We start from the raw sequence: 12,260 nt of genomic DNA, 5'->3' as shown, positions 1-12,260 counted from the left end.
ACTTACTGGCTTAATGTGGGTGAGAAATCTTTAATGCGATTAGGTGTTCAGATTGGCTGGTAATATCACAGTTAGTTGCCGAGGATTCTATGGGACTTCACACAGCCACTGATGTTGAAAAGGAGAACATCAATGGAACAGGGCATTTCCTTTATGTTCAGCAGTGAACAGACCCAATTTGCACATTTCAGAGATCTCTCCAGTTTGTGTAGAACACAATTTTGAATGTATTTTGTTGGTGCAATGTCTCAGATTAAAAAAAAATTGTAGCATTTTCATTTCCTATCTGACTTGACAAAAGATAAAAATAAATGTGTCTAGATTGAGATAAAATCTTATTTGCAATACAAAAGCTTTTGCGGTAGTTCTAATGTGATCAAACACATGAGCTAATTTTCTTTCCCATACAAATGAATATAATTGTCCGCATCTGCTTTCCTTCCTTCTGTACACTGGATGGTTTAGAGATAAAAATAACAGCTTGGATCACAAATGACAAGGAAGAGCCAACAAGAGACTGTAAACACCATAAATTGAATTCTGATCTGCTTTTTTATTGAACAAGTCACTCATCGTTTTATTTATGGAAACAATAATGCCTTCTTTTGTAACACGAAATATCATAATGCTACATCTCCGTATCGTCCCGCAGCGCCAACTGTCCAATATACCTGGAGTCTTTCAATTCTTCCTTCTTATTCCAATCCTCTTTTGGCAGCCAAAGGTCCAAAATGAGATTAGAAGAATGGGAAGAGACATGGCAAATAAAATATAATGTTGGAAAGTGCACTGTCATTCACTTTGGTAGAAAAAATAAACCATCAGATGATTTTTCAATGAGAAGAAAATTGAAAATAACCAGCTACATGAGTTTTAGGAGTCCTCATGCAAGATAGCCTGAAGGTAAACTTGCTTTCTAAAATATTTTTATTGATATTTTTACAATAAAAAAATTGAACAATATAATTATGGAATGGGCTACAGGACTAAGAAAAAATGTTACAATATGATCAAATGTACAAGTTCAGAAGCACAACAAAATATAACAAAAGATAAAAAAAGAAATAATTTCTAAACCCCTTCCCCTAAACAAAGTTAAGGATTAACAATCAAAAATCCAAATGGCACAGTCTTGGAGAGGGACTGCTAAAATTCCAAATCAACACTGACTCTCATATCATTTGAAATTTAATATTTGAATCAATGATAGCATATCTTATTTTTTCCACATTTAAACAAGACCTAATATCCCTTAGCCATCGTGGGTGTATAGGTGGAGTACAATCTTTCTATTTAATCAAAATTGCACACCTGGGCATCAATGAAGAAAAAGATAGAATGCGACATTGAACTGAAGTTAGTAAAACATCATCGTTGGAGAGTCAAGATTCAATTTATTATCGTAGTAATAAAACAGTGTCATATTACATGAAATTTCTTTTTGTCTGCCTTGCGGCAGACAGATTCACCACCAGCAGGAATTGCCTAAGTGCCTCTTACAGTCTTACAGTCAGACTTACAGTCAGAGAGAAAGAAGCAAAAGAGACCGCCCTCCCTCCCCCAAGAGTTACTGAGTGCCTGTAGATTCATCTCCAGCACTTCCGTAGCCCTTGCAGCCACACAGAGTCAAGTCCAAACCAGTGGCAACCCAAGCTTTAGTTCCGGAACTTCAACATGTTCAGGAACCTTTTGGCACCCTTGGCACTCCATACATTCTGTTTCTGATACCTGGTACCCCTCCAGCCAGTTCCAGCAGTCTACAGCCCCTCGTGAGTCTCCCAACAGCAGTCGCCAGCAGCCCGCCGTATGCACTGGTCCCTCAGCCACAGAGGTCCCTCACTGGTCCGCTGCCATGGTCACCGTCCCCACTGGTTGTCTCTTCCACTTCTTCTTCTCAGATGGGGTGAGATCTTCCCATTCTCTGATGCCCTGCTCCAATCATCCGCTTCCGTGGAGTCTGGAACCCCTCATGGTTGCTGCCGATTAATAGGCGCTACTACCTTGGGATTTAAGCTAAAAACACTGTCAGCTCCCTCAAAGCCCGGGTAGAGCCAACAGCAGTGGACTGGATGGCTGACCCTGCGGGAGCGCTGCATATCTGCTTGCTCACTCCCTGCGGGTCCGCACCAGAGGCAAATGGCATCCAACTTGGAGTATTCCAAAAAGATATCATATGAATTAAGGAGACATCACCTGTTTTACATTTGTCACATCGGGGATTTATGTCTGAATAAAAATAAGACAATTTAACTTTAGTCATGTGTGTTCTGTGATCCACTTTGAATTTGCCCAAAGGGATGTAGTGTTAATCAGTTTAAAAATAGAATCCCAAACTTCATTGGTCAATGAAAGATTCAAATCTTGCTTCCAGACATTATTGATTTTAATTAACGAGACTTGCCTTAAATCAACCAATTTGTTGTAAATGAAAGATATTAAACCTTTATAGGGAGATTGTAGTTCAAATAATGTATCAGAATATTCACCTCCATGGACCACTGGCAGAAGTCATTTGGTGGGATCCAGATATAAAGGGGTTCAGTGTGGGCCAGGAGGAGATAAATTATTTGCTGATGATGTGCTGGTATATTTCACGGATTGGGGGGGCGGGGGGTGTTGTTGGCCAGGCTTTGGACCACGCTGGAGGATTATGGTTAGACCTCAGAATGTAAAGTTAATCTGGATGAGCAAAATCATGTCCTTGAGAAAGGGGGACCACAGACAATATCAACAAGGGAGCCAATTTAAATGGCTGCAAGCGGGCATCAAATATTCGGGGATAAAGTGGATAAAGATTTATGCAATTTATATATGCACAATTATCTCCCTTTGCTCTGGAAGATTGAGGAGGACCTTGGTAGATGAAGAATCCTGCCCATAACTTTGGTGGGCAGGGTTAATTGTGTTGAAATGAAAGTGATGCAAAGACTGCAATATTTATTTCAGTCCTTGCCCATCCCATTACCCCAGACCTTCTTTAAAACACTCAATGGATGTGTCTTGTGGAATGGTAAGGTGGCTAGGGTCTCCATGGAAAAATTGACTTGGTGTTATAAACTGGGAGGTCTGAAATTATCAAAAAATACTATTGGGCAGCCCAATTGAGGTTTATCACTTCTCTCTATGAGTGAGGTGATACCCCATCTTGGGCACAAATTGAACTATGTATGGTAGGAGAAAATATAGCAAGAGAATTAATAGATGAGTGGGACACTAAATTGATATCAAGGGTGTACTGGATTATAAATATTTGGGAATTTGGTAAGATTTAGAGTATATTACATACACACACTCATTTCAAAACAGATCTTATCTAAAAGACTGAAGAATTCATATTCAGTAACATTGCAGGATATCTGGAGAATGTGATGCAGGTGTTAATTGAACTGACGCCATGAAATGTAAGACCATTGTTTTGGAGGAGACAAACTGGCTACAAGTACCTTTCTGCAAAGTGCTCACAGAAAGGTCACTCCTAGGTTTTGTTTATTTAAGACAACATCTTGGTGAAGGAGAAGAACTCCTGTTGTTTGCTGAAGAAGGTGGGGTTTTTTGGAAGTGAGAGAGTCACATTGGTTTTCTAGCAGTCTCAGTTGGAGAGAGTGAGAGAGAGAGAGAGAGAAGTTAACAGCCTCTCCCAGCTAGCGTGTGTGACACTGAAAAGAGACTGAACAGTCACGGCTGAAACAAACCAGGAAGAGCTGGTTGGAAACAGAAAGTTCCAGAGCAGTGGCTGGCTGGAAGTGCTATCTGTCTGATGTTTCTCTTGGAATAAGTGGAACAGAAAAGAACTCTGTGGTAGCTTGAAGAAAAAAGTTACCATCTGGAAAACCCTGATGGGGAAAGTATCATCAGTGAGTCGTTGAGTTGATTGATGGTGGTACCTCAGTTGTGGAAATCCTGGAACAAAAATCTCTCTCTGCAAACCCTATAAGAACCTTCCTGAGCGATAAACATTTACTTTCGAGCTCCAAAGCCTGGTGAACTTTATACTTGTTAAATTCTGTGCACAGTAAAAGAACTCCCTGCATCCAGAGAACTTGGACGAAGGAGAAGTGAGATTGATCTGTGAACCAAAGAACTTTTCGTAAATTTACATACACATTACAAACACATGCGTTTAGAATTAGAAGGGGGTTAATTTGGGTTAGTTAAGTATAGAGATGAGTTAAAGTTTGATTCTGTTTTCATGTTTAAAGTTGATTAAAAAAACTTTTGTTTTGAAAACCACTTGTCTTGGTGAATGTCTATTGCTGCTGGATTTTGGGGTTGTTTGGGCTCATAACAAGGGAAACAGGTAACCCCATAGTAAAACGTAATTCAGACAATATATCGGGCTAAAGGTGGGATTATCTCCTAAAACGACCTTGTCCCAGAACAGATGACTTTGGATAATAAGACCCTGGACACCAAGTGCCAGAAGAGGATCAGGTGTATCGAGGATTGTTATGAACAAGAGCAACTCATCATTTGAACAGCTGAGGAATAAGTATGATTTGTTGAAAAAAACTTTCTTCTGCCACCTTCAGTTAACATCTTTCTTAAAGGATAATTTGGGATCGTCTATGGCTCTACATGGATATTCTAATTTGAAAAGGGGAATACATACAAGTTTATTTCTATGATGTATCTCCTATTCCAAAGTGAGGGCCCAAAGCTGGCCTTATATAAGGCAAAGGAAAGATAGGATTACAACTGTCCAAGAGCGTTGCTGGTCAGACCTGTGTCTGGACAGCTTGTCAGCAGTTATTAATGCCAGGTACATGTTGGTGCAATATAATTTCTTACACCATCTGTACCTCACCCCACAAAAACTACATAGATCTAAATCAGAACTTTTGAAAATGTGCTTTAGGTGTGGTGTGGAGATTGGAACCTTTATCCATTCAACCTGGATGTGTAAAATATATTAAAAAAGAATATTCACCTCAGGAATTCCAGGAAAATTAGGAATCTGAGATTGAACACTAATTTGTGAATATCATATGAGAAGCATTTGACAGCTCTTGGCCTGTAGTTGTTAGAATTTAGGAGAATGGGGGGGGGGGGGATTTCATTGATATATTTTGAATATTGTAAAGCATGGACAGAGTAGATGTAGAGAGGTTGTTTCCTATGGTAGGAGAGTCTAGGACAAGAGGGCGTAACTTCAGGATTGAAGGGTGTCTAGTTAGAACAGAGATGCGTAGGTTTTTATTCAGCCAGAAGATGGTAATTCTGTGGGATTTATTGTTAAAGGCCATTGTGGAGGACAGGTCATTGGGAGTATTTAAGACGGAGATTGATAGGTTCTTAATTAGCCAGGGGATCAAAAGTTATGGCGCAGAAGGGAAAATGGATCAGCTCATAATTAAACGGTGAGGCTGACTCAATGGGCTGAATAGCCTATTTCTGCTTCTAATGTCTTATGGTCTTAATTGCTCCATGGTTGCTGACTGTTACTGCAGCCATTAAGGTCTTAATCTCTGGAATTCCCTCTATGAACGTCTGAATACCTCTTACCTTCTTTTCAGTATGACATTCATTGCCACCTGACCAAAAAAAAAACCATCTCAATGGAAGCTCTTGACAGAAGAAGTTGATTGGGAGGAAGTAGTGTAGGAGATATCAGGCTGGAGCAATGCAAGGTTTATGTCCCCCAAATACCTCAGCAGGTGTCCTTTCATTCACTATGTGTGAAGTAGATTCCTTAAGGAAGTAAAAATGACAATTCTGTTTCACCAAGGGATTCTGGAATTGTTGGTACACCAATAATTGTGGGAGAGGATTTGACCAAGTAATCAAAACAGTTCCTCACTTTCACAGTCTTCACTTGATGAGAATGTTTTTATTTTAATTTCTTACTTCAATTAGCTTGCTCAAGTTTGCTTTATGTTTATTTTTGCAAGGTCCAGAAATGCGATATTTTAAACCATATTGGTAACACTTTTACCTGAACCAGAATTCAAATTATATATATTCCCCCTCTCAACATCCCCCCTCCCTGCAGAGTGGTAAAATGACATCCTGTTTGTTCAGAATGGTGTGTTTTACTCCTTTCTGTTACCTGTCACATCTGGTCTCACTTGAGTTTTTACCTGAATTTGCAATTTTTAAGTACTTTACCAAAGGTCAGATTTGTCTCTCATAATAATAGCCTTTGAATCTGCTCAACACTGTTTCTGCACCTTAGCATCTGCGGAGTGCATTGTATTAATTATAGCCTTGTGATAACTTCCTCAATTCATCTACAAACTTTAGTTATTAGCTCAGCTATTTTCTGCTAGGCCACTCACCATTCTCCCTCCCTTCCCCATCCCTCTATTTCCTTTCTTCCAGCTCTCCACCCCCTTCCTTCTCCATTCACAGAGCTATCCCCCCTCCACCTGTTTTCTGTTGTCCCCTCCCTCTCTTATCACCTATCACCTCCTGCCTCATTTTATTCAGGCATCTGCCTACATTGTACCCCTCATTGCTATAGAAGGAAGCCTGCTGGGTCTCTGCAGCATGTTTTTACTTTAATCACAGTGCCTGCAGACTTTAGTCTTTTGCTAAGTTGTCTTAATCATGAATCAAACACACCTTTGCACAGTCCGTCTTTGGTTTGGATTAAAGAGATTCTTCTACAAAGCAATCAGTTCCTTAATTTTTTTTACAAACTTTTGTTTACTTCTGACTTATTGGAAATTGAGAGGTGAGAGTGATGGAACATGATATTGAGACAATATTTGGCCAAGGAACCTTGCTAAAACAATTCAAAGGACATCCAGAGATTGGAGTTAACAATTCAGAGATTGGAGTCAATAATAGGTGCAGGAGTAGGCCATTCTGCCCTCCGATCCACTGTGATTATTGCTGATCATCCATAATCAGTACCCCGTTCCTGCCTTCTCCCCATATCCCTTTACTCTGCTATCTTTAAGAGCTCTATCTAATAACTCTTTCTTTAAAGTATCTAGAGAATTGGCCTCCACTGCCTTCTGAGGCAGGGCATTCCACAGATCTACAACTCGCTGGGTGAAAAAGTTTTTCCTCAACTCCATTCTAAATGGCCTGCCCCTTATTCTTAAACTGTGGCCTCTGGGTCTGGACTCCCCCAACATCGGGAACACATTTCCTGCCTCTAGCGTGTCCATTACCTTAATAATCTTATATGTTTCAATCAGATCCCCTCTCATCCTTCTAAATTCCAGTGTATACAAGCCCAGTCACTCCAATCTTTCAACATATGACAGTCCTGCCATCCCGGGTATTAACCTCGTGAACCTATGCCTCACTCCCTTAAACTTGGAGACCAGAACTGCACACAATGCTCCAGGTGTGGTCTCACCAGGACTCCGTACCTCTTTGGTTCTATACTCAACTCCTCTTGTTTTGAAGGCCAACATGTCATTAGCTTTCTTCACTGCCTGTTGTATCTGCAAGCTTACTTTCAGTGACTGATAAACAAGGGTGCCTAGATCTCATTGTACTTGCATTTTCCTAACTTGACACCATTCAGATAGTAATCTGCCTTCTTGTTTTTGCTACCAAAGTGGATATCCTCACATTTATCCATATTAAACTGCATCTTCCATGCATCTGCCCACACACCCAACTTGTCTGAGTCACTCTGTATTCTCATAACATCCTCCTCTCATTTCACACGGCCACCCAGCTTTGTGTCATCTGCGAATTTGCTAATGTTACTTTTAATTCCTTTGTCTAAATCATTAATGTATATTTCGAATAGCTATGATCCCAGCACTGAGCCTTGCGGTACCTCACTAGTCACTGCCTGCCATTCTGAAAAGGATCCATTAATCCCTACTCTTTGTTTCCTGTCTGCCAATCAATTTTCTATCCATGTCAGTACCCCACCCCCAATACCATGTGCTCTATTTTGCCCACCAATTTCCTATGTGGGACCTTATCAAAGGGTTTCTGAAAGTCCAGGTACACGACATCCATAGGCTCTCTCTTGTTCTTTTTCATAGTTACATCCTCAAAAAATTCCAGAAGATTAATCAAGCATGATTTCCTCTTCGTAAATCCATGCTGACTTGGACTGATCCTGTTCCTGCTAACCAAATGTGTCACTATTTCATCTTTTATAATTGACTCCAGCATTTTCCCCACTACTGAAGTCAGGCTAACTGGTCTATAATTCACTGTTTCATCTCTCCCTCCTTTCTTAAAAAGTGGGATTACATTAGCTACCCTCCAATCCACAGGAACTGATTCTGAATCTGTAGAACATTGGAAAATGATTGTCAATGAATCCACAATTTCTGGTCACCTCCTTAAGTACCCTGGGGTGCAGACCATCAGGCCCTGGGGATTTATCAGCCTTCAGTCCCATCAGTCTACCCAACACCATTTTCTGCTTAATATAAATTCCTCATACAAAGGAAGATGGTAGTTGATTTTGAAGGTTAATCATTTAAGCCTCAGGACCTCACAAGGACAGGGCCCTGTGCCGATCATGTTTATCATAGAGTTATTGATAAAACAGCTGAATGAAGGAGGTTCAGCCTGGAAGTGGAGATGATTTTCAGAAAATTTAAGGTTCCTATGCAAGAAGACCCAGACAAGATTCAGACATGGGCTGATAAGTGGCAGGTGACATTCATGCCACAGAACTAGATTATCTCCGGTGAAAGTCCAAATGCCTACTCCTGAAATTCGCCAACATTGACATCCCCATGATCAGGGGTAGCAGATAGTGTGATACTATTACAGCACCAACAACCCCAGTTTAAATCCACTGCTGTTTGTGAGGAATTTAATATATTCTTCCTGTATGTTTTCCCTGGGTTCTATGGTTTCCTCCCACCCTCCAAAATATACGGGGTTGTAGATCAATTGGGTGTAATTGGGCAGCATGGGTGTCAATGGCTGGAATTGGGTTCTACTGTGTTGTAAATAAAAAAAAATCAGTATCCATCTGTGTAAATACTGGGCTACAAGAGCAGGGGTGGAGTGCAACATGGAAGGCTGCAGATGCTGTGATTGTAGTAAAAACACACAGAAATGCTGGAGGAACTCAGCTGGTCTCATAGCATCCATAGGAGGTAAAGATATATTGCTGACATTTTGGGCTTGTGCCCTTTGGCAAGGTATAAACAAAAAGCAGGCATGTATCTGAATGAAAGGGTGGGGAGAGAATGGTGGAAGAATGGGAAGAGGAGGAATGCAGACTAACAGATAAATGATGTTAATTCGATATGATAAGAAGAAATGTTTTTGACTTGGTGAAAGCAGACAGGGGGTAAAGGGAAGATAGAGAGAGACACACAACTAGAGGGAAGGAGACAGGGAGATGGAGAAGTGGGATGGGGAAGGGTTAACGGAAGCCAGAGAAGTCAACATTGATGCTATCTGGTTGGAGAATACACAGAAGGAAGATGAGATGTGGTTTTTTTTCAATTTGAGGGTAATTTCAGTCTGTCAGCAAAGGAATGGGAGGGGGAATTGAAATGGGTGGCCACTGGGCGAGCCACACTATTGCAGCAGACAGAACCGACAAGAGCTGATTAAAGGCTAGATATCCTGTGGTAAATGACTCACCTCTGAACATCTCAAGTCCTTACCATCACTTGGAATGCACAAGTCAAGACCATGAACTCCAATTGTCTGGATGGGTGAAGCAGCAAGGCAGCCCAGGTGATTGATGACTCATTCATCACCTCAACTGTTTATTCCCTCCCCCATTCACCAAGTGGCTACAGTGTATCCCATCTCCAAAATGAATTGCAGTCAAAGGTCTTGGACCTCCATCTAATGATTTCTGCCACCAGAATGAGTAAGGGCAGCAGATGCAGGAGAAGAGCAGCACCTATAGATTCCCCTTTGGGGCCCAGACAACTCTGACTTGGAAATATAGTGCTACACCTTCATTGTAACTGAGTCGAAAATCTGAGAATCCTCTCTAGCTGTAGTGCAGATTTTCAACAGAAAGTCCTCAGGGGTTCGATAAGGTAGCCCACCACCACCTCGGCAAGGATGGGCATAAAATGTAGCCAAGTCCTGAAAGAAATAGCTTAAAATGTGATATTGACATTTCAAATACGTTGTCAAGTGCTGGAATAATTCAGGCAACAGAACAAGGTACAGGTTAGTCCTATTATTTGTTCTTAAAATTCTTATTCTAAATCTAAGTCCTTTTCAGTTTTGTGATTTGACATTGGAGAGAAACCTAATTGATTCCGCATAGAAAAAGACATTTATGGAAATTGCTTTACTAGAAGATTGATGCAAGGCTCAAGCCTTTCATTTCCACGCACACCAATGGTCAGAGCATGAAAGATAAATTTGACAAAATGTGGTCAACTTAGTATTTCTTCTCCAGTAGGTAGGTGTGGTGATATGTATATACTGTTCTGTGCTGTTCTGTGTATAAGTGGATGGCCCGCCAACTGATGACTCGACCCCCTGTAACCCTGCCCCCTGTGACCTGGCCATAAAGGCCAACCTCCCTACCTCTTTCCATTTATTGGGGCGCATGGAGTTGGGCCAGCTGAAATCTATTGTGTATTAAAGCCTATTGTTCCTCAGTCTTTAGAGTCATTGATATTGCGTTTCACTTTAATGCACATTAATTTTCTACATGGGATGGACAAGCTGCTGAGACGCGACTGAGTCGAAATCGATCCCCAGATGCCTGGAACTGCTGAACGGTTTGAGTAGTGGATCACCTGATTCACAAACTTCCTTGAAGTCGCAGTGGGCCTGGTGGACTCTGACGAGAAAATCAAGGTCCTGAAAGCTAGAGAGAGCCTATCTGAGGCCGTGGCTGAACTCCGCAATCTCTACCGACCCCGGGTGAATGAAGTGTACTTACTGTACTGGCTGGCCTAGAGGACACAGCAACCCAGTGAGTACATGGATGAGTTCCTCCAAGCACTGTATGACCTGGGGAGAGACTCCTGGTACAATACTACAGTCCCCATCCCCGTAGCTCAGTGTGAGGAGGAGCTGGTCCGAGATGCCTTCGTGGCTGGAGTGAGGACTGACGACATTCGTCAGCCACTTCTCAAGGAGGACAAGCTGCCTCTGAAGAGAGCCTTCTAGCATGCCAGGACCCTTGACTCGACCCAATGCAACGCCAACGAGATTGCCAGTAAGAACGGGGCCACCATGTGCGGAATGCAGGCACCGCCATGTTGGGACATCACAGACTGCCTCCATGATAGCGAGCCACAACCCTACTGCTGCTGCCACCATGATCGGACACCGGAGGTGCCACTTCTGCGGCTAGCAGAAGCACCCCCAATGACTCTGCCCAGCTAAGGAGCCAATTTGTTCAGGATGCGGGAAGAAGGGACATTACCAGAATGTCTGTAAGTCCAAACCCTCCCAAGTGAGCAATGCAGCGCTGACATTACGCCTGGCCCCAAATGGCTTGATCATGTTCAGGACTCGGGAGTTGCCATCTTACCTAGCGCCTCCTCTGCCCTCCTGGATGATGTCACCTCGCCTTCGGCTGCCCGGATGACGTCTCTTCCTCCTTCTTCCACTGATATGACAGCATGGTCAACATGGAGGCCACCATCTTACCGGTCAGGCCACCCCTCTGACAGTGATGTTGACAGCCGAATCCTGACCTCCATGACTGAACCAGGGCAGCCCTCATCTGATCACCCACTCGATGATGGAGATCAAGGTAAATGGTAAAAAGTTGAGCTGCCTGTTTGAAAGTGGGAACACAGAGAGCTTTATTCACCTGGGCACTGCCAAGAAACTCTCTCTCTCTCTCTCTCTGTCAGACCCATGATGGCACCATCTCTATGGCCACAAAGGACCAATCCGCTGAGATCTGAGGGTACTGTGTAGCATCATTAATGGTGGGGGGAGAATGTTATGATAACTTTTATTTGCTTGTAATGCCACAGCTCTGTGCGCTGATACTCCTGGGCCTTGACTTCCAGAGCCAGTTTAGGAGCTTGATGATGGCATTCGGAGGACCACAACCACCCATAACAGTACACAACCCCCGAATCACAGCCCCCTCCCCCCAGCAGCTGGCCCCCACTTGTGGCCTCTCCACCCTCCGCATATCCCCTCCGTCATTATTTGAGAAGGTGACCCCAGACTATCGGCCCCTTGCAACAAAAGGCAGGTGCTATAGTGCCGAGGACATGGCATTTATAATGTCTGAGGAGCAACATGTCCTGGTGGAGGGGGTCATAGCTCAAGTCATGGTGGCCAAGGGCAGGAGCAAATCCCGTATGGTGATTGATTACAACCAGACGGTCAACCGCTTCACTCAGCTAGATGCTTATCCCCTCCCCTGGCCGATA

The 12,260-nt window shown here is 42.7% G+C and overlaps 1 long non-coding RNA gene across 1 annotated transcript in view; it reads left to right on the top strand.

Moving 5' to 3' along the window:
* The window catches only part of LOC138741333 (uncharacterized), a 98,764-nt gene that overhangs the window by 83,839 nt on the left and 2,665 nt on the right, over positions 1–12,260 (top strand). The gene's annotated exons all lie outside the window — the stretch shown is intronic.

The sequence above is a fragment of the Narcine bancroftii genome, chromosome 8 (genome assembly GCF_036971445.1).
Source record: "Narcine bancroftii isolate sNarBan1 chromosome 8, sNarBan1.hap1, whole genome shotgun sequence".
In the NCBI taxonomy this organism is placed as follows: Eukaryota; Metazoa; Chordata; class Chondrichthyes; order Torpediniformes; family Narcinidae; genus Narcine; species Narcine bancroftii.
The sequence above is the reverse complement of the archived record's forward strand: the minus strand, read 5'-3'. Positions and strand labels throughout refer to the sequence as shown.